We start from the raw sequence: 23352 nt of genomic DNA on the forward strand, positions 1-23352 counted from the left end.
TTCTGGCTGATTTATACATCTAGATCAGGGCATTGACTGAAGCTGTGTGGTTATGGTTGATGCTTATTAAAAAGAATAACTCGCCAACTATTAATTTTCCTACGTAGCCAGGGCAATGGACTCTTAAAAGTATGATATTTTGGGGTCTTTCATACATTATTCTACCATTGATTTGAACAGTACAGAACAGTACAATTTCTGTTTGCCTTTTGGTAAAGGTAAAGTGATACAAATTTGTACCTTCTAATTATAGAATCCTATACGGCATATTTGCGATAAGTTTGACCAGGTGTTGTCTTGAAACTCAATTTTGATTGAACAGCTGTTGTCTTGCTCTGCATAAAATTTTGCATCTAAAGGCTGTCCTGTAAATGTTGAGCAGATTTTTTTTTTTTAATATTCTCTGGATGTAGGCGATGCTGGCAAGGCCACCTCTTGAACCACTCCAGTCCTTATGCTGGTGGTGTTATGTAGGGAATTCCAGGATTTTGACCTAGTGACAATGAAGGGATGGTGATATATGTCCAAGTCAGGAGAATGTATGACTTGGAGACAATGGCCCAGATTTTCCGATCCGATCTGGAAAAAATCTACGAACTTACCTGCTGGCTCCATAGGTCCCGACACTTCCGCTCCTGGGCCTCTCCTGGTGCGCGCGCGGAGGCCCAGGTGTCCCAGGGGCACAGGCAGTTCGCAAGTGTCCCTGGGATCATGTGGGCCATGGGGAACCAATCAAAGAAGGAAACCCCCCTTCACACTTTTGACAGGTCTCTCCGGATAGACCTGTCAAAGGTATGAATGGGGATTACTCAAAAAACACACAAACATTAAGTCGTGGCGTACCAATCACAGAAAGGACACAATCCGCTTTTCGGTCCGTAGACTATAAATCAGGCGTCATGCCTTTAAGAAGGATCACACCTTTAAGAAACTCGATCTGCAACATAGTTAAGCCCAGAGCGGGGGAGGAGCAGTCGAAGCTGTGGACTGATGAAAGGCAGTCGGACTTGGTGTAGTCTCTGACTCCATTTTGTGTTCAACATGCAGCCTCAACAAATAAACCTTTTCTGTTGAACCTCTCCGAGTTCAGTATTTTTTGCTAGGAGTACGTAGACTCCTACAAAGTACATTTTTTTAAAATCACTTATTTAAAATTACATTAAATTAAATATTTTAAACACAAATTTTATTTTTTGAAAAAAATAATTCAAGTTTTTTACGGGGCTAAAAATAAACTTAACTTTTTTAAAAGTATTTTAAAATTATAAATGAGTGAAAAAATTTTTTTTTAACTTTTTAAAACTCTTATGCTGGTAAAAGCAGGCCGTACGCTTGCTTTTACCAGGTGTAAGATTTTTAAAGGTTTTCAGCGGGCGGAGGTTGTGCAGAAAGCAGAATTCTCCACCTGCGGAGGCCCTTTTCCCGGGCAGGCAGTGGATCTGTCAAGAGGATTCTTGACAGATCGGATGTGCCGGTTTTCAGCGCATGCACTTCGTATGCCTGACACTGGCACTTGCGAGGCCCCTACGGGTGTATACACATGTGGGGGTCGGAAAATATGGGCCAATGCTCGTTAGTGATGTTGCTCTTGATCTTATTGATGTGGTTGTAGGGCTGGGAGGTGCTCTTGGAGTAAGCTTGGTGAGTTACTGCAATGCTTCCTGTAATTAGTACTGGTGGTAGAGGAGCTAGATGTTAGGGCAGGAACATAAGAACATAAGAAGTAGGAGCAGGAGTAGGCCATACGGCCCCTCGGGCCTGCTCCGCCATTCAATAGGATCATGGCTGATCCGAACCTAGACTCACATCCACTTCCCTGCCCGCTCCCCGTAACCCCTAATTCCCTTATCAGCTAGGAAACTATCTCCGTTTTAAATTTATTTAATGTCGCAGCTTCCACAGCTCTCTGAGGTAGCAAATTCCATAGATTCACCACCCTCTGAGTGAAGAAGTTTCTCCTCATCTCAGTTTTGAAACGGCAGCCCCTTATTCTAAGATTATGCCCCCTAGTTTTAGTCTCACCCATCAGTGGAAACATCCTCCCCGCATCCACCCGATCAAGCCCCCTCACAATCTTATATGTTTCGATAAGATCGCCTCTCATTCTTCTGAATTCCAATGAGTAGAGGCCCAACCTACTCAACCTTTCCTCATAAGTCAACCCCCTCATCTCTGGAATCAACCGCGTGAACCTTCTCTGAACTGCCTCGAGAGCAAGTATATCTTTTCTTAAATATGGAAACCAAAACTGTACGCAGTATTCCAGGTGTGGCCTCACCAGTACCCTGTATAACTGAAGCAAGACTTCCCTGCTTTTATACTCCATCCCCCTTGCAATAAAAGCCAAGATTCCATTGGCCTTCCTGATCACCTGCTGTACCTGCATACTAACCTTCTGTGTTTCATGCACCAGGACCCCCAGATCCCTTTGTACTGTGGCACTTTGCAGTTTCTTTCCATTTAGATAATAACTTGCTCTTTGATTTTTTTCTGCCAAAGTGCATAACCTCACACTTTCCAACATTATATTCCATCTGCCAAATTTCTGCCCACTCACTTAGCCTGTCTATGTCCTTTTGCAGGTTTTTTATGTCCTCCTCACTCACTGCTTTCCCTCCCATCTTTGTATCGTCGGCAAACTTGGATACGTTGCACTTGGTCCCCTCCTCCAAATCGTTAATATAGATTGTAAAGAGTTGGGGTCCCAGCACTGACGCTTGCGGAACACCACTAGTTACTGATCGCCAACCCGAGAATGAACCATTTATCCCCACTCTCTGTTTTCTGTTAGATAGCCAATCTTCCACCCAATCCCATGATTTTTTATCTTGTGCAGTAATCTTTTGTGTGGCACCTTGTCAAATGCCTTTTGGAAGTCCAAATACACCACATCCACTGGTTCCCCTTTATCCACCCTGTTTGTTACGTCCTCAAAAAATTTGAGCAAATTTGTCAAACATGACTTCCCCTTCATAAAACCATGCTGACTCTGTCCGATTAAATTATGCTTATCCAAATGTCAAGCAGAATTTTGTATTTTAAAAAATGAATTCTTGGGATATGGCTGCCTCTAGCAAGGCCGGCATTTATTGCCCATCCCACTTGCCATCGGGAAGATGGTGGTGAGCTTTCTTCGTGAACTGTTGCAGTCCGTGTGGTGAAGTTACTCCTGCAGTGCTGTTAGGGAGGGAATTCCAGGATTTTGACCCAGCAACGATGAAGGAATGGTGATATAATTCCAAGTCAGGATGGTGTGTGACTTGGAGGTGCATTTGGAGGTGATGGTGCTCCCATGCATCAGATGTCCTTCTAGGTTGTTGAGGTCGGGGGTTTGGGAGGTGCTGTTGAAGAAGCCTTGACGAGTTGCTGCAGTACATTCTGTTCCCACGTGAGTCGTAAATTCCAGTGAAACACGGGCTTTCTTTGTCTCTTTGTACTGAGGAAAATATGGCCCAGTGAGTCTGTAGAAATTAGGTGGGAGGAGTTACTGAGCTGAATTAAAATCTGTCGAGGTGCTCGTTAATCCAGAGTAATTCTGTGATTGTGCCATTTCAGCCATGAACAATCATTAAACTGTCAGATTCACTTATCTCTCCCAAGCCAGTTCCCCATATGCCGTCAACTCTTCACAATTTAATTAAGTTTATTCAAAACAATTCAATTGGCGATAAAAGAATATTGATGTTAATCCAATACTCCACACGCATACAGGCATAAATGAGGGGTAGTGGGCTGCCTGTGTCAGACGGCCTTTCTACATTCTGTATCTCTTGGTGTGTTTCTACTGCAGTTTGGGATTTAGCTGTACAGGTCTTGGCCCGGAATTTGCGGTCAGCGGTGAAGCAAAGGTGTTCGCCGCTGGCCCCAAAGTAAGCTTCGCACAAAGATCTCGATCTCTGTGTCGAGAAGTTCGGCTTTTCCAATGTGTAATTCAAATCAACGGAAGTTAATGGGGATTCCAAGCAAAGAACTGCTGTGACGTCAACAAGCTGTCTAAGCAGCCAATCAAAACACAGAATTCTCGCGAACAAGGAATTGGGTAAGCTCCTAAAATTCTAACTTTTTAAAAATGTTACTTTTTTTTAAAGTTTCTTAATGTTATTAAAATGGATAAATTTGACACTGCACAAAATTAAAATTAGTTTTTCAGGGCCATAACCTTTGCTTAGCAGTTACTATGCTGTTAAAACCCCAGTTACACTAATTTCCCACATTTCAATAGTACTTCATTGGCTGTAAAGCGCTTTGAGACATCCGGTAGTCATGAAAAGCACTCTATAAATGCAAGTCTTTCTTTCTTAATCCAACAAAGTCTAACTTTTAGTGGGAAATTTAACAGCGCAATTAATTACTGTGGAAGAGCCGAAGTTTTCATCAGTTTTCATGATTTGAGAGATTAAACTGATTGCCGGCTCTGTGCTGGGGTGGAGTGGGTGGGTGGGGAGTGGGGTAGGTAGCGGGGGTGTACACAGCACAGCCTGTTGAGAAGCAGTGAATGATAGACCACAACGTCAAGATTTCTGCATTAGGCGGCACATGCACTAAATCCTGAAGTTGCGGTCAGTTTCAAAGGCGAAATGAGAGCAAACGCTGCCAGTTTGCCATCATCAGGGCCACACATTCTAGGCCCTTACCTTTTATATTGTTCGTACTCCGTTTGTGAAAAACGTCTGCTTTCCCCACACTATGGGCTGGAATTTACCTTAGATCCGGAGGTCGAGGCAGGACTGCTGGTTTTCGGGTTTCAGTCCCGCCCCTAGCGACGTCTGATGAACAGGTGCTATTTTCCCTTGATTGGACTTGTTAACCCCGCCCTGCGGGCTTGCCGGCCAATTAAGGGAAGGCCGGTGTCCGATGACGTCAGTGCATGACGCTTCATCTGCCGGTTTGGTTAAAGTGACAGGCACCATAATTTTTTGACAGATGAATTGTCAGTGTTTGACAGCATTGAAGTGCTGTCAAACACTGACGATCACTGTCCAAAGGTGAGCCCTTGCACGTAGGCTCTCCAATGACTCTCTCCTTAGGATGAAACAGATGGCAGCTGCATGTGAGATTGCAGAAGCCATCTGTCACTTCTCCCGATGAGATAAGGCTGCACAAACACAACACAGCTTGTCACCTGCAGAAGCATCATACCACAGTAAAAAAAAATTCACCAACATTCTCTCACCTGTCATACTTACCAGTGTCCCAGTGCAGCCTTCACACTACCTCTGCAGCTGTCGTTTCTACAGTTACAGTACAACAGACCCACAGCTCATCTCACTTACCCTGGCAAGGTTTCCCAACGTCGGGAAGCCCACAGCAGTAGGCGCAAAATGGGAAAAAGCCTTTTAACTGCCTGTTAACTACCTGTTAACAGGCAGTTAATTGGCTCTAATCCCCTTCCAGCCGCAAGGAGATGGGTCCCTGCGCGAATCGGGGTCCCGCTTCCCAGGAAGATCATTTGGAGGCGGGTTGGGAGCAGGTTCAGCACCCGCTCCCATTTTTTACCATTTTTGCCACAGGTCCTGCCTCCAAATTCACCCCCTGAGCGCCGGCAACCCCCCCCCCCCGGTAGAGTTTGATCTATGATGCAACGTCGGGGAGGAAGTAATCAGCATGGTTCAGGCACTTCCTCGGAGCAAGAGCTAGAGTGCTGGTCGTGCCAGCTCCTTGCTGCTGATTAGAGTGGCACTTGGGGGAAACCCGAGAGTGAGCTGTGGATCACTGACTTGTCCTCCTAACTGGAGACGCTGTTTGACCTGGTAAGCCGTAAAGGGAGGAAAAGGTCAAAGTTTAAAAAAAAATTGCAGTGGTACCTAACGTGCTGTTTCGTGCCAAGCATTTGATGGGAAGCTGCCACTTTTAGCGAGATACACACATTGCTGTATTGGGTGGGAGGGGCTTGTGGGTGACTGTTTCAGGATAGAGTACCCTCCCAACGTCACTTTTTTCTTCTGGTGCCATGTCTCTGTGGCAGTGCAAGTACGATCCAGTTAAACCCCTGGAAGAGTGCTCAGTTTGACAGTGGACCAGCAGCATTATGAAGACTATCACTGTGCCCCCTGAAGAGATTATAGAAGGCTGCGATTTTCATTTGAAGCTTACTTAACATAAAGCAGAAATGAAGCAGTTGTAATAGTTTCCATAGCAACACAAGGCCCTCCCGCATGATCTGTGCAGGCATTTGCTATTTCCAAGTTACAATTTTAAATGTGAAATGAAGTCATTTTATCACATGTGCTATAGATAAATGTAGATAATCAGCTATGTTAATTAAAATTAAAATGTTCAGACTTGATTACATGTCCTGAAATTCAATTTTTATCTAAAAGTAACCATATATATATGAATTTCTTTGTACGTGATCTAATTTCTACCATGCTTTTATTTACTGAGTGAAGTTGAAACTCCATTTTGTCCTTGTAGTTTTCTTTGTAGATAATTTAGAATAAAAAAAAAGACTTTGTTTGAATTCCTTTTTACAATATGAATTCATAAAAATATAATGAAAAATCATTCTAGTTTTTTAAAAAAACACCATGGCCTAGAAATTCATTGATGCCACTTTTGGGGCGCTAAAGTGGGGCGTCCGCTAAAGTTTGCGGCCGCCTCCAAATCTAGGTCACTTCTCCGATATTCATTAGCTTCGCCCTACTAGTTCGGGCGAGCGCTAAAACTGCTGCTGGACGCCTCTCTTTGGGCGCTAAGCCGGAGGTGGTGATCGATAGCGCCGAGGCCGGGCGCAGCGCAGGTGCAGCCATCTCGTGATTGACAGCAGACACCCTGGCGCCGGCCAGCTCTTAAGGGGGAAGGGTCGACTGTGTCTGCTGCCACGCCCTGGATAGTGGAGCCCTCCAGCTAGGCCTGAACACTGCTGCTGGACCCAAATAGCGCCTGAAGACATGGAGAAGGCCCGTGAACGTGCGCAGCGCTTCTCAGAGCGTGATCTGAGTGTGCTGCTTGCTGCTGTGGAGAAGAGGCGCCATGTTTTGTACCCGGACAATGGCAAGAAGGCGACGGTCCGCGTCTACAGGAGAGCCTGGAGGCATGTCGCCAGCAAGCTGTCAGCCAACAGCGACGTCCCCAGGACCGGTGCCCAATGCCGCAAAAAGTTAAATGACCTCACACGCATTGTCAGGGTGAGTACCCTTTCCAATGACCTCCTCATCCTTGCATGTGCACCTCACATTATGGGCAAAGGGACCTGAAAGCTCTAATGGCCAGCCTTCATCCAGCAGCTATGGCACCGGCATGAGCATCAATTGCACATTCTGCACTGAACACACTGGCCAAGCTATTCCACCATGGGAGGCATTGCACACCAGATCATGGCGACACACTGGCCAGGCTATTCCACCATGGGAGGCAGTGCACACCAGATCATGGCGACACACTGGCCAGGCTATTCCACCATGGGAGGCAGTGCACACAAGATCACGGCGACACACTGTACTTAGAGGCCGTCCTTTCTCTTGCAGGCCAAGCTGGCGAATAATCGCAAGAGCCGGACTGCGACCGGGGGAGGACGACCCCATATCCAGCCACTCACCGACCTGCAACATCGCGTGGAGCGCCTCATGGGTGGCCGGGTGATTGGGCCCGTTGCATGTGGAGATGCCGACCCTGTTCTGGGCAGCAATGGTAAGGACATCACCTTTTGCACCTCTCTCGTCCCACTTGCGCATCAGATCTACATCCTTTGCCACTGTCCGACCAATGCACTGAATGCCACCACTCATGCATCCCGCACTGACGCCCTCTCCTCACTCTAAAGCTACTCTTGTGCCTTCCTGCTTTCAGATGGTCAAGAGGAGGTCCCTCAACTTGCCAGTGACAGACCCTCCGAGGAGGAGCAAGAGGAAGGTGGCCCATCAGGGGAACCCTCAGCCGCGGCCACCCAGGCCAATGTAGGGGACACGTCTTCCCTGGAGGGCAGCGTGGCGGAAGTGTCGAAGGGGAGGGGAGCTCCTGGGACCTGCGTGCTGCAGAAAGGCGGGAGGGGGGTGGAAGCTCGGCGGCCTTCTCCCCAGAGGGGGGATGCGTCGGAGGGGAGTCCAATTGCTGGGCCCAGCGGCCTCCAGCAACGCAGGAAGGGTCGGCCAGCTCGGCGGCCTTCTCCCCAGAGGGAGAGTCCGGCCTCCAGTCAGGAGATGCTCTTCGCCGAGGAGATGGAACGCCTCGAAGACTTGTCCGCGGACTCGGAGCGCCGGCACACGGAGCTCATGGCGGCAGTGGCACGGTTGCCTGAGTCCATCGATTCCCTCTCTCGGAGTGTGGCCGAGTTCGGGCCCTTAGAGGCCACCAGTCGGGCGGAATACCAGGCAGATCTGTCAGCGACTGGCCAGGTGATTAGTGGTGCCGTCCAGTCACTGGCTGCTCTGCTGCGGTCAGTGAACAGGTCAACACGGGCACTCACTGCTGCCACACTCGCTGTGTCAGCCAGGCATCGCCAGGGCACCCGGCGCGCTGCAGCAGCACATCGGTCTGTCCCTCGGCAGATTGGTGCGCATGCTGCAGTGCTGGCCCGGGCGAGTGCCAGTGTCTCAGGCGACCAGCGAGCGCCTGCCATCCGCCAGCTTGCCGCCATTCCTCCAGCCGCCACTGCCACTCCCCCAGTGGAGCTGCCAGGAGCTGCTGCAGCGACTGATGCTGGCCAGCCACAGCTGCAGCAATCTACAGCCGGCCGCTCGACGGCGAGACCTCGACTAGGCCGACCCCCAAGGGCATCTGCCGTCACGACATGTGCCCCTCAGGAGCCTGCCCCCAGCCTTGCAGCAGCCAATGGCCTTACTTTGAGGCGGAGCAGCAGGGCGGGCAGGGGCCACCCAAAGATGGCCAAGACATCGCCCTAGCGGGCCAAATAGTCGAATGTGTGGCCATTTGTGTTTGTTTCTTGAGGCCGAGAATTGGATGTTTGTTTTTTGAAGGCCGATGATGTGATGTTTGTTTTGGACGAAGGCCGAGAATGACGGCCATTTTAGTTGCCCTATTTTGTTAATCTTCCCCAGGTTGTGGGAGCGAGTAATGTGTTTGAGTATTTTTTGGGGGTTTCATCTGTTTTTGGTTTTCATGTGGGAAGGGCCCAGAGTTTGTACAATAAAGCATTTTATTTATTCACATTGTCCATGTTTGATCTTTGAAGTGTTTGTTGCCTTAACCGGCTGAGGGCTTGCGGAGCGGCTGCAATCATGTTCTATCATTGGCACAAGCCATTCCCTGACAGGGGGCCTAGAAGTGACGTTCAATAAGCCGACGACGGGCGGCCCTTGGACCTTGTGCGTCCCTCCTGGGCTGGTACTCCTCGTCCTCGTCGTCCTCATGCTCCTCCTGCTCCTCCTCCTGAGGTGGTGGTCCAACGTGAGGTGGCAGTGCCTGAGTCCTGTGGAAAGCCAGGTTGTGCAGCATGCAGCAAACGACGACGAATTGGGAGACTCGATCCTGCGAATACTGGAGGGCTCCCCAGGAGCGGTCGAGACAGCGGAACCGTTGCTTGAGCACGCCGATTGTTTGTTCTATGAGGTTCCTGGTCGCTTGATGGCTCTCGTTGTATGCCTCTTCAGAAGGGGTCGTGGGCCAGGTACACAAAGGATAGCCTTTGTCCCCGATAAGCCATCCTCTTGGGGGAGGCTGTGCCTGGAACATGTCAGCCACAGTTGTCTTGTCGCAGGATAAAGGCATCGTGGCTGCTGCCTGGAAAGCGGGCATTGACAGCTAGGATGCGCTGCCTGTGGTCACACACCAGCTGTACATTGAGGGAATGGTAGCCCTTCCGGTTGCGGTACTCCTCAGCATGCTCAAGAGGTGCCCGCAAAGCCACATGCGTGCAGTCAATGGCGCCCTGCACCATGGGGAAGCCCGCTATTCTTGCAAACCCCACTGCACGCTGCTGCTGCTTGTCCAGGGTCATGGGGAAGGAGATGAATTGATGTCTCCTTCTGAAAAGGGCTTCGGTCACCTGGCAGATGCAGCAATGCACGGCGAACTGGGAGATGTTAGCGATGTCCCCAGTAGCGGATTGGAAGGAGCCAGAGGCATAGAAGTTGAGAGCCACCGTCACCTTCATTGCCACCGACAGAGACGTCCTGCGCATCAGCTGTGGCTGCAGATCTCTCTGAAGCAGCCAGCAGATGTCTGCAACCACCTCCCTTCGGAATCGCAGCCTCCTAACACACATCGCGGCAGACATGGTCAGATAGGAGGTCTGCTGGCGGTATACCCTGCATGGGTAAGGCCTCAGTTGGCGACGCCTGTTGCCCCCTCTGCGTCTAGCCAGGGCTGCCACTCTCTCACGGCATCTGTAAGCCCTTCTGGCATAAGGCTGAAATTCAGCGTTGCCACCCAATGCAGCCCCCATTATATGCTGGCAAACACTGAGCTCTGAATGAAGGCAAAGATAATTGGTAAGCTCTGGCCTGAGCCAAAAATACCTGTCCAAGTGTTGGTCCAAACCAGTAAACTCTCCTCCTTGGTCTCTGTCCAAAAAACCGTTGCACAAGAGTGAATGCTGCAAAATGGCTGGCCTTTATACTGCTGGGTAAGTGCCCTTTAATTAGCGCTCCCCCCGGCCCGGCTGGCCTGTGTACCGTTCCACTTCACAGTCGCTCGGGACACCCGGCGCACAATGGGCCGGCGCGAGTGAAGTTCCGGTTTGGGGCGCACAAAGGGCGTTGCACTATTAAATGACGTCATGATCTGCGCGCGCAGGAGGGCGCGCGCTAAGACTTTGCGCCGGCGCTAAATGTGTCCTGAAGTTGGGGAGAGGCGCAGATCGCGCTGCGCCCGGGCGATAAGCGCCTAGCGCTCGAGATCTACTCCCCCTAAGGCGCTAACGGCTGGCGCGCCCAACTGAATTTCTAGGCCCATCTGTTTAACTTTACATAAAATACAACCACACGTTTTTAGCTATCACATTACCATTTTACCTTTTATTTAGCTAGTTGCAAATTCCTATTTATAATGTCTATTTTAAAGATGTTAGACAAAGGCCAAAGCAGATTTCTTGTCTAGGCCAATTCTGTGGGGGGAATTTTAACCCCAAAAAATGGGTGAGTTGGGATCAGATGGAAGGTTAAAGTGTTAAAAATCTGAATCCCGACCAGAACCCACCTCCAACCCGCCCACTTCTGGTTCTAACGGAAGCGGGACAGGGGAAACTTCTTTACCCAGAGAGTGGTTAGAATGTGGAACTCGCTACCACAAGGTGTCGTTGAGACGAATAGCATTGATGCATTTAAGGGGAAGCTAAATAAACACGAGGGAGAAAGGAATAGAAGGATATGTTGATGGGGTTAGTTGAAGTAGGATGGGAGGAGGCTCATGTGGAGCATGGGCCGAGTGGGCTGTTTTTGTGCTGTACATTCTATGTTATTCTATGTAAGGGGTTTAGGAAAGGGCAGAGCCAAGTGCTGGAAGGGAGTGGAAGGCCAGAGTCTGGTATAAGGAGATAGCCAGGCATGCAGTGCAGATAATATACAGTGTATAGGTAACATAACGAGCAATAACCTAACATAATGGCCCAGAAATTCGGGTCGCCAGGGGTGAGTACGCACGGGGTACTCACCCGTAGGCCCAATGGAAGTGCCGGTTTCCTGCATGCACTGCGCATGCGTGGGAAACCGGCACTTCCATTCCTCTGAACGAAGGGGTTCAGAGGTCGAACGCGTGCGCAGGAGGGGCTGCGCGTGCGCATCGAACTTCGTTTTTTTTACAGGTTTTCCCAGGAAGGTAAGTCTGCAGAAGTTAGAAATGTAAAAAGCAGGCGTAAGGCCTGCTTTTTACAAGGTAAGTGGTCAATTAATTAAAATTGAAACATTTTTTCCACAGGTTTATTATTTTTAAATACTTTAAAGCAAGGTAAGTTTATTTTTAGCTCCGTTAGAAAATTAAAAAAAAAAATTTCAAAAATTTAAATTATTGTTTAAAGTAGTTATTTCATGTAATTTATAGTTTATTTTAAAAATGTGATGTTTTTTTAAAATTTATTTGAGATTTAGTGCTGTTTTGGGGCCGTAGTATTTATAAGTCTTGACAGCACTTCCTGTCAGACTTATGAATGGACCATTCCCTGCTCCGATTGGCTCCCCATGGCCCACGTGATCCCAGGGGACGCATCGAACTAACTGCGCCCCTGGGATACGCAAGCACTGCGTGCCGGCAGCTGGACCAGGCCCCGGATCGTAATTCCACGGGGGCCCAGCGCTCGATGGCCGGCGCGCAAGGTAAGTGCAGATCGGGGGCTTGCACCCGCGGGAAGCCCCCGACCCGAATTTCTGGGCCAACATTTTTACATCAGTAAAAACATAAGAACATAAGAAATAGGAGCAGGAGTAGGCCATTTGGCCCTTCGAGCCTGCACAGCTATTCACTAAGATCATAGCTGATCTACCTCAACTCCACCTTCCCGCACTATCCCCATATCCTTTGGTTCCCTTAATATCCAAAAATCTATCGATCTCTGGCTTGAATATAGTCAACGACTGACCATCCACGGCTCTCTGGGATAGAGAATTCCAAAGACTCACAACCCTTTCAGTGAAGCAATTTCTCCTCATCTCAGTCCTAAATGGCTGACCTCTTATTCTGAGACTATGACCCCTAGTTCTAGACTCCCCAGCCAGGGGAAACATCCTCCCAGGATCTACCCTGTCAAGCCCCTGTAAGAGTTTTATACGTTTCAATGAGATCATCTCTCATTCTTCTAAACTCTAGAATATAGGCCTTGTCTACTCAATCTCACCTCATAGGACAACCCCCCCCCCCCCCACCCCGCCATCCCAGGAATCAGTCTAGTGAATCTTTGTTGCACTCCCTCTATGGCAAGTATATCCTTTCTTAGGTAAGGAGACCAAAACTGTACATAGTACTCTAGGTGTGTTCTCACCAAGGCCCTAGATAATTGCAGTAAGACTTCTTTACTCTTATACTCCAATTCTTTTGTAATAAAGGCCAACATACCATTTGTTTTCCTAATTGCTTGCTGTACCTGCATGTTAACTTTCTGTGATTCGTGTACAAGGACACCCAGGTCCCTCTGAACACCAACATTTCCCAATCTCTCACCATTAAAAAAATTATTCTGTTCTTCTGTTATTCCTACCAAAGTGGATAACTTCACATTTCTCCACATTATAGTCCATTTGCCATGTTCTTGCCCACTCACTTAGTCTATCTATATCCCCTTGCAGCCTGTTTGCGTCCTCCTCACAGCTTACTTTCCCACCTAGCTTTGTATTGTCAGCAAACGTGGATAAATTACACTCGGTCCCCTCAACTAAGTCATTAATATAGATCGTAAATAGCTGAGGTCCAAGCACTGATCCTTGCGGTACCCCACTAGTTACAGCCTGCTAACTCGAAAATGACCCGTTTATTCCTACTCTCTGGTTTTCTGTCTGTTAACCAATCCACAATCCATGCTAGTATATTACCCCCAATCCCATGAGCCCTAATTTTGTGTAATAACCTCTTGTGTGGAATCTTATCGAATGCTTTTTCAAAATCCAAATACACTACATCCACTGGTTCCCCCTTATCCACTCTACTAGTTGCAACCTCAGAAAAGTAAATCAGTAAAGATACAGTGGAGAGGTTTAGTGTGTCCTCTGTTCTCCCCCCCCCCCCTCAGAATTAACTTATTTAACGTATTACATTCATTAAAAACATTTACGGCTATATTGTGGGTAGGGAGGGGAATCAATATAGCCACCCAGAAGACTGACTTATTTTCAGTGACTTGATTGGTTGCTTTTATGGTGGTTGCTGGTTGTTCATTGGCTGTGTTTTAATGTAGAGAGAGTGAGGAATAGATTGACTTTATGTAATGGCAGATTTGAACCACTCAGACCTATGGACACATCAGATTTTCCCTCATGTGTGCCAGGCGCAAAACGTTTACATATATAGTCATAGCAGAAGCTTGATCAGCTGATTTATGATGTCACAACATCCTAGATGGAATCTTTGCCACGGGAGATACAAATAGTGGAAAATGCTGGAGAGAGTTGGCTGGATTGGTGGCGTAGTCACTCGTTGCCACAAAGCATGTTTTTTTTTGTCCATTTAATTTTTAATGCTTTTATCTTTGTGCCACGTTCCCTGCTTAGTTGCAGCAGTAATTTAGGTTGGAGAATAGCTTGGGGTTTTTGGAACAACAAGCAGTTAATTCAGTGCAATCAGCAGAAATACAAACAATGAGGTCAGAAGCTGGCTATTCAGCTGAGTTATCGTGAATGCGGGTTAAACTAATCAGCTGTTTTGGTGACAGAGGCAACTGCTTTCAAAATCAGTGCAGAAGAGCAGCGTCTAATTCCGCTGGAAGGACTGGCTAATCCCAGCACTCAGTCTCTCTCTTACAGCAGTCGAAACACATTTTTGCTCCAAGCTACAAGTTACGTGATGTTCAGTGCCGAATAGTGCTGGTTTCACATTTCTGATTGTAGTTTCTATTAGTTTTGGTGGTTAGCTTTCATGTTTAGTTTTACTGAAATGCTACTTTTGCATTTATCCTGTTACTGATCAACGAAGTGCAATAACATTAAAATATATTCTGATTTTTTTTATTTTGCTCGTGAACATAGAAAACACCACACTCAAGTCTTATTTAATGAAAACTACTTTGCTTCAGTGCAAGCAAGCTGGGAACTACTCCCATCATTCACTTTTCTGACTTAGGACTGGGTGTATATAAAAATATTACAAAGTTGTTTCGTTAGTGTCTCCAGGCTCCATTTTTTTTCCCTTCAGTAAGTCACTTTGTGGAAGTTCTGTAAGAGTTTCACTTCATCTGAGGGAGTAAAGTTCCTCTGTTTCAAGAAGTCCCAATATGGCTCTCGTTTAAACCGTGTATCAAATACAGTCGTAACCATTGATCATGGTGCACTGCTTGTACCGCGACGATCTGAATTTCTAACCAGATGCCTCAACTTTTACAAGATGATTTGCAAACTCTCGCGCTGTTCTGATTTCAGAGCGGCAGTCTTCAATTTTTTAAATGCCATTTCATTTTCTTCAGCCTCTAGGAAGCGGTGAAACCGAGAGAATTTGGTAAGTGGGGAGTGGTGTAGCCATGTAACAACCACCAGCAGGTAACTAGGGATGGGAGGCGGTAAATAGAAGAGGACCAAGTATATTGCAAGGACGATTTTCAAAGCAACAGCCATAGAGTGTGACGCAGCTCCATACCACAGCGAGAGGAGCTGCCAGGATCCACCTCTGGAAATCAACAACTGCATCGTGGAACAGTTGTTGAACCTGAAGGTGGAAGATGCACTGATCGGGCACAATTCATGTTGGATGGGCACTGCACTCACCAGGTCCGAGACCTCACCAACCAGCACCTGGCAAAAACACTGCCGGACATGGCTTCCTCTCTGCTTTTATTTCCCCACTCCCCCACCCATCTCCAACTTGAAGCTGTAGAGTGTGGGTACAGTCTTGCACACCCAGGCACCTCACATACCCACACAACGGTTAAGAATCAGTACATAGAAACATAAGGTTTGATAGCACAGAAGGAGGCCATTCAGTCCACTCTGCCTGTGCCAGCTCTCAAAATGTTACACACTTTAGTTCCTTTCCCTTGTCTTTTCTCCATGCACTTTATTCAATTTTCCTTTTTCAAATACTTGCACACTTCCCTTTTAAAAGCTATTATGGACTCTGCTTCCACCATCTTCTGGTGGGGCATTCCATGTCCTAACAACTCTCTCCATTTAAGAAAATAACTCTCCTAACTTCTCTTCGAGGGACAAGCGGTTCCTTCAAAAGGAATCGATTAATCCAATCCAGTTGATTCTGCCTCACCACCTTACGGGCAACAGTTATTACCAAACTCTTATTATAATAGTGATATCTACTCGGAGCTCTCATCTTTCATACAAGGCTATTTGAAGAATTGATTTAGTCTTCCGTCTCGGTCATTCTGGTAAAATCAATTGCTTGGTTATTTCTATTGGTGCCTGATCCATAACATACTAGTACCAACCTACTTACATAGAATTTACAGCACAAAAACAAGCCTTTCAACGCAACTGGTCCATGCCATTTCATTTCCGTCTTTCGGATGAGACGTTAAACCGAGGCCCCGTCTGCGCTCTCAAGTGGACGTAAAAGATCCCATGGCAGTATTTCGAAGAAGAGCAGAGGAGTTATCCCCGGTGTCCTGGCCAATATTTATCCCATAACCAACATAACAAAAACAGATTATCTGGTCATTATCACATTGCTGTTTGCGGGAGTTTGTTGTGCGCAAATTGGCTGCCGTGTTTCCCACATTACAACAGTGACTACACTTCAAAAGTACTTCATCGGCTGTAAAGCGCTCTGAGACGTCCGGTGGTTGTGAAAGGCACTATATAAATGCAAGTCTTTCTTTCTTTTCCTTCAGCCTCTAGGGAGCAGTGAATCCGAGAGAATCTGGTAACTTTTGAGGGGGGTGGTGTAGCCATGTAACTATCACCAGGTAACTAGGGATGAGGGTCAGGAAACACCATGCTCCACACAAACCTCCTCCCACCCTACCTCATCTAACCCTATCAGCATGTCCTTCTATTCCTTTCTTCCTCATGTACTTATCTAGCTTCCCCTTAAATGCATTGATGTGAATAGCCTCAACCACTCCATGTGGTAGCAGGTTCCAGGTTCACACCACTCTCTGGGTAAAGAAGTTTCTTCTGAATTTCCTATTGGATTAATTAGTGACTATTATATTTATGATCTCTAGTTTTGGACTCCCCACAAGTGGAAACATCTTCTCTACGTGTACCCCATCAAACCCCTTCATAATTTTAAAGACCTCTATCAGGTCATCCCTTAGCCTTCTCTTTTCTAGAGAAAAGAGCCCCAGCCTGTTCAATCTTTCCCAATAGTTGCAACCTCTCAATTCTGGTTACATCTTTTAAAATCTTTTTTGCACCTTCTCCAGTACATCTATATCCTTTCTGTAATAGTTGGGTCCTTGGTTTTTGGTGTGTACTTAGGAAGAAATTATGAAGGAGCCGACAGCATAAGGAGCTTGAATAAGCACAACAACCTAGGTCAGTAAAGAAATGACCAAAACACAATTACAATACAAACAGCAGTCAAAGGCCCGGATAAGGACACCACTCTACCTGCCTGTCAGCTTCTGTATGTCGGGGACAGCTCCTGATCAGAACAAATTGCAAACTGTCCCAGTTTCACATCAAGATCTCACTGGAGATCTTTCAGCGTTACACGAGATACTTAACGGGATAGAGAAAGAACGAACTTGCATTTATATAGCGCCTTTCACGACCTTGGGACGCCCCAAAGTGCTTTACAGCCAATGAAGTACTTTTTGAAGTTTACTCACTGTTGTAATGTAAGAAACCACAGGGCTTTCTACATCTGATCCGATATTGAGACCCCATTAATTAAATGGCACACGTTTCCTGTGCAGGTAGACGTATGAAAGGTGAGGTGGGGCAGCGTGGGCTCTCACACAGAGCAACTTGTTGATTAATTTTTCTGTAATTGGAAAACTTGAATTGATTCCTTACCCCTCTAATTGCAATTGATTATTAATGGTGAGTATTTACTTCTTCAGTCATTTACCACTCTATAAATATTTAACTATCTGTTAATGTCTTGCACGTAGCTGATCAAAGGAGACTTGAAATTTCCACTTATTTCATTGAATCAGTGGAAACGAGGTATGTTGCTTTCAAGGAACTACTGCCCTGAGATGAATTGTTGGGACGACATATTCTCACGTGTTTGAATTAAATCAAAGCAGGGACTATAATTTTAAAATCCTCGTTCTCGTCTATAAGTCCCTCTACAACTTTGCCTCAATCTACCGTTGCAATCTTCTGCAGGCCTCGCAAACATGCTGTTCCTCTGACATTGGATTCCTGGTCGTCCCCTGTCAGCATTCCTACCATCACTGGCAGAGCCTTCAGCTACCTCCGTGTGCTTCCAGCTGTCCCTCCTAGACCTTGCTGCCTCTCCCCCTTCACAAATCTTCTGAAAGCCCATCTCTTCCACTAAGCTTTTGGTAACCCCTCCTAATCGTCCTCTCCCTGGCTCGATGTATATTCTTTACACCCATCCACATAGTACCTGGGGATGTTGTACAAATGTAATTTGTTGTCTTTATTGCATCATCATCCTGGGGCAATGTTTTTAAAGAGCACAAAATCATTTGGAATAGAGGTTGGTGTAAGGTGGCACTAGGGAGGACATTGACCAGATTTCAGGCATATAGTCTTACTGTAAAAACAGCAGCCTTCAGTTTTGTAGGATGTCTCGCCTTATGGGCAGATGTCTCCAAGCACTTCACTTGAATCGGTAGGGGGGGCGGGGGGGAGGTGAACAACTGAACAGAAGGCAAAACGGGAGAAGGTTAGGGCAGTGACGGAACTGGGGGGGGGGGGTGTGCCAGGGAAGTCATGTTGGCCGACCTCAAAATATACAATTTTGGATAGTGAATGTGATTTTTTTTTAATGTTTCTGAGGCTCACTGTTTCTGAGGTAAGGGTGGCCAGTACTGGCTGCACAGTCTGACCATGGCAATGGTGATTCCTGTCCTGGATGGATCCTGTGGGCTGGATTTTCATTGAGGAGGTGGGTAGGAGACGGGACTACAACTTTCGGGGTTGTAGTCCCACCTCCATCGAGTTGTGGCCAACCCATGCGATTTTGACTTGATTGGCCTTGTTGAGCCCGCCCAGCGGGCTCAGCAGGCCAATTAAGGGCCACCCGGCAACAGGTGACGTCACAGATTGACATTTCATCTGTCAAGACCTTTTGACAGATGAAATATCAGCGTTTCACAGCTGTTTGAAGCTGTCAAACACTGACAACCTGTACTTAAGTTAATTCCTTCCTCTCAGGATGATTTAGAGATCTCCCCGGAACAGAAAGCTGAATGCTGCAATTTTTGATAGATCGCGGCCATTCTGCTTTCTGTGCCGGTGAGGTGAGGGACTCCCGGGACCTGAAGGAAGGAAGACTGTAAAGGTAAGTAAAACTTCTTTAAACACACCAAACACACTTACTCTGCACTCATGCACCCATCACTCACCTGAACACCGGACATCTCGACCCCTCCAAGCCCTTCAGCCCGACGGCCGGCCTCGCTAACTTGCCGTGGTTTGGAGCCGTCTGGAATCCCACACTTCAAGAATGAAAATAGGGATTAGGCTAAAAACTGCCTGTTAACAGGCAGTTAATTGGCACTAATCCCCTTCCCGCCTCGGAGGCGGGTCCCAGTGCGGGTCAGGTACCCGCCTCCCTTGAAACTGGCATGGAGGCGGGTTGGGGGCGGGATGGGTTTGTGCCCCCCGATTTTGGGATTTTAACCCCCCACCGCCTCCAATCCCGCCTCCACGGCTCAATGAAAATCCTGCCCTATGTCTCTGTCAACATCTCTGTCCAGAAATTAATTGCTTGATGGCTAGGACTGGCCATTTGAAATGTGTGTGGTTTTGCCGACTGGAGAATAGTTGAATTCAATTCCTCTGGCTAAGTCATTAAAGGGGAATAGTTGAAGTAAGACCATGATATTACAACATTAAAGTGTTTCCCCACAAGTGTGAATTCAATGTGCTCTAAAGTTGCCTGTGTACTTCAAAGGCATAACTAACTCAAAAGGATTCCCATAGCAATAAATCATAGCTATGGCTACTTAGCTTTGGTTCTGCCTAGAGATCTGAACTTTATGGATTGGAAATTCACATCATCCATATATCACTTTACATCATGAAGGTCTAATAAAGACTGTTTTATCCAAAAGTTAATTCACTTATCAGGTTGTATAAGATGGGTATTTTAACCACTTGGGAACTGATTCTAGTTTTTATTTAAGTGTTCTACTTTCAGTAACTTGCTGTGTCTCCCTGTTTCTATGTGGTCTTCCTGTAAGTAAATGTTTGTTTTAGTCTAAACACTTGGGCCTGACAGCTTGGTTTATACCACCTTACCTAGCAGGAAGGAGAATATAATAGCAAAATACTGCGGATGCTGGAAATCTGAAATAACAACAGAAAATGCTGGAAATACTCAGCAGGCCAGGCACCATCCATGGAGAGAGAAACAGAGTTAACGTTTCAGGTCTGGGACCCTTCATCAGAACTGGAAAAAGCTGGAGATGTAACAGATATTAAGCAGGTGCAGAGACAGGGGGGGGGGGGGGCGGGGTTTAGATGGGGAGGAAGGAATTGAAAGAACATGCTGTGAAAATGTTGCAAATGGGAATGGCAAAATCATACTGCATGAAAAATGGGGTCAGGGATTATTATCTGAAATTGTTGAACTCCATGTTGAGTCCAGCGGGCTGTAGAGTGCCCAATCGAAAGATGAGGTGCTGTTCCTTGAGCTTACGTTGAGCTTCATTAGAACTGTGGCGGTACCACCGGTTGTACCTTACATAAAGACACATAATTCCCTTTAACTTACCTTTTGGGGCCGTTGCCCTTTTAACTTACCTGTTGGGGCCATTGCCCCTTTAAGACGCGCCCTAGCGCGCTGACGTCACGTACGACGTGATGTGCGTGCGCCGGCACAGCCCGGCCCAGCGTCTTCAGCCTCAACGGCCAGCCGACGGGAGTGACATGATCTTCCGCTCCCGCGGCAAGCACCGGCACAGCCCAGCCTCGCGACCTCGGCCTCAACGGCCAGCGACGCAATGACGCGCATCACGTGACGCCCTAAGCGCGGGAAACGCGAACAACGTGATGATGTCATCACGCTCCCCACAGGACTGCGAACTCAGTCCTCGTGGAGTCCCCGCTGGGACAAGACCTACACCACGGTGCTCCTACAGTCATCCATCTTACCTGCTATCTTACCTGCAGTAATTAGCCTGTTCCTGTAAATAAACAACTTATTTATAGTTCGTCGAAGTCAAACTCTCTTATTTAGTGGCGATCTACACGAACCGCTACAGAATAATGTATTAGGCCGAGGGCAGAGAGATCAGAGTGGGAGTGAAGTGGAGAATTAAAGTGATAGGCGACCAGAAGCTCAAGGTCACCCTTACGGACTGAACGGAGGTGTTCCACAAAGCGGTCGCCCAATCTGCGTTTGTTCTCCCCAATGTAGAGGAGACCGCTTCGTGAGCAGCGAATACAGTATATTAAATTGCAAGAAGTACAAGTAAATCGCTGTTTCACCTGGAAGGGGTGTTTGGGGCCCCGGACAGTGGGAAGGGAGGAGGTAAAAGGGCATGTGTTGCACCTCCTGCGCTTGCACGGGAAGGTGCCAGGTGAAGGAGAAGGGCTGTTGGGGGTGATTGAGGAGTGGACCAGGGTGTCGAGGAGGGAGCGGTCCCTTCGGAATGCTGAAAGGGGAGGTGAGGGGAAGATGTGTTTGGTGGGATCACGTTGGAGGTGGCGGAAATGGCGGAGGATGATCAGTTGAATGTGGAGGCTGGTGGGGTGAAAGGTGAGGACAAGGGGAACCCTATCATGGTTCTGGAGGGAGGGGAAGGGGTGAGAGCAGAAGTGCGGGAAATAGAACGGACACGGTCAAGGGCCGTGTCAACCACAGTAGAGGGGAATCCTCGGTTGAGGAAAAAGGAAGACATGTCGGAAGCACTGGTATGGAAGGTGGCATCGTCAGAACAGACGCGGCGGAGACGGAGAAACTGGGAGAATGGAATAGAGTCCTTACAGGAAGCAGGGTGGGAGGAAGTGTAGTCCAGGTAGCTGTGGGAATCGGTGGGCTTGTAGTGGATGTTAGTCGAAAGCCAATCGCCAGAGATGGAGACGGAGAAGTCAAGGAAGGGAAGGGAAGAGTCGGGGATGGACCATGTGAAGGTGAGGGAAGGGTGGAAATTGGAAGTAAAGTAAATGAACTTATCTAGTTCAGGATGAGAGCAGGAAACGGCACCAATACAGTCATCATTATACCGGAAAAAGAGGTGAAGGAGGGGACCTGAGTAGGACTGGAACAAAGAATGTTCCACATATCCCATGAACAGGCAGGCATAGCTAGGGCCCATGCGAGTTCCCATAGCAACACCTTTAATTTGGAGGAAGTGAGTGGAGTCAAAGGAGAAGTTGTTCAATGTGAGAACAAGTTCAGCCAGGCGGAGGAGGGTGGTGGTGGATGGGGACTGGTTGGGCCTCTGTTCAAGGAAGAAACGGAGCACCCGAAGGCCGTCCTGGTGGGGGATGGAGATGTAGAGGGATTGGAGTCCATTGTGAAAAGGAGACGGTTGGGGCCAGGAAACTGTTAGTGACGGAGGGCGTCGGAAGAGTCGCGAATGTAGGTGGGAAGAGACTGGACAAGGGGAGAAAAAATAGAGTTGAGATAGGAAGAGATAAGTTCCGTGGAGCAAGAACAGGCTGAAACGATGGGTCTACCAGGGCAGTCCTGTTTGTGGATCTTGGGAAGGAGGTAGAAGCGGGCTGTGCGGGGTTGGGGGATTATGAGGTTGGCGGCCATGGAGGGAAGATCTCCAGAGGAGATGAGGTCAGTGACACACTTGGAAACAATGGCTTGATGTTTGCTAGTGGGGTCATGGTCCAGGCGGAGGTAGGAGGAGGTGTTGGAGAGTTGGCGTTCAGCTTCCGCACGGTAGAGGTCGGTTCGCCAAACAACAACAGCACCACCCTTATCAGCAGGTTTAATGATAATGTTAGGGTTGGATCGGAGAGAACGGAGTGCTGCAAGTTCAGAGGGAGTTAGGTTGGAGTGAGAGAGGGGAGCAGAGAAATGGAGACGGCCGATGTCACGTCGGCAGTTAGCAATGAAAAGATCTAGAGAGGGTAAGAGGCCAGAGGGAGGGGTCCAAGTAGAACGAGAATTTAGAAAGCGGGAGAAAGGATCAGCAGTGCGGGGGGAAGACTCCTGGCCAGAGAAGTGGGCACGGAGACGAAGGCGACGGAAGAAGAGCTCAGCATCGTGCCGAGCTCGAAATTCATTCAGATGGGGGCGTAAGGGGATGAAGCTCAGGCCTTTGCTGAGGACTGATCGTTCGGGGTCAGAGAGGGGAAGGTCAGAGGGGATAGTGAAAACACGGCAGGGGGTGAGATTGGAAGAAGGGATGGGATCAGAGGAAAGTAACGGGGAAGAAGGTTCTGGAGGGGCGTCAGTGTTCAAGAGTTGATGAAGCTTGCGATCCTTGACATCAGAAAGGAAGAAAAAAAGTTTTTTGTTGAAGCGTCGGATGAATCAAAGGATGAAATGGAACTGTAGATCCGGACAGCTTTGAAATAGAGTGAGTCGGTGCTGCTGAAGAGAGAGGTCGAGGTTGTTCATGTGGCGGCACATGGCGTTGAGTGTGGATCTCAAGATGCGGCGAGAGCAGTAGTTCGAGGAACGATGAATAGCGAAGAGATATTTGTAATCCTGGGTGGATCCGAAACATGAAGGGTGGAAGTTCAGTTGGAATCCATGTGG

General features: G+C 47.8%; 1 protein-coding gene across 5 annotated transcripts in view; it reads left to right on the forward strand.

Annotated features, from left to right (window-relative positions):
• Positions 1 to 23352, forward strand: part of cap2 (cyclase associated actin cytoskeleton regulatory protein 2) — a 295674-nt gene that overhangs the window by 114949 nt on the left and 157373 nt on the right. The window lies entirely within an intron of this gene.

This window comes from Somniosus microcephalus, chromosome 5 (assembly GCF_052327205.1).
Source record: "Somniosus microcephalus isolate GS21.2 chromosome 5, FLI_Smic_1.0, whole genome shotgun sequence".
NCBI classification, from domain to species: Eukaryota; Metazoa; Chordata; class Chondrichthyes; order Squaliformes; family Somniosidae; genus Somniosus; species Somniosus microcephalus.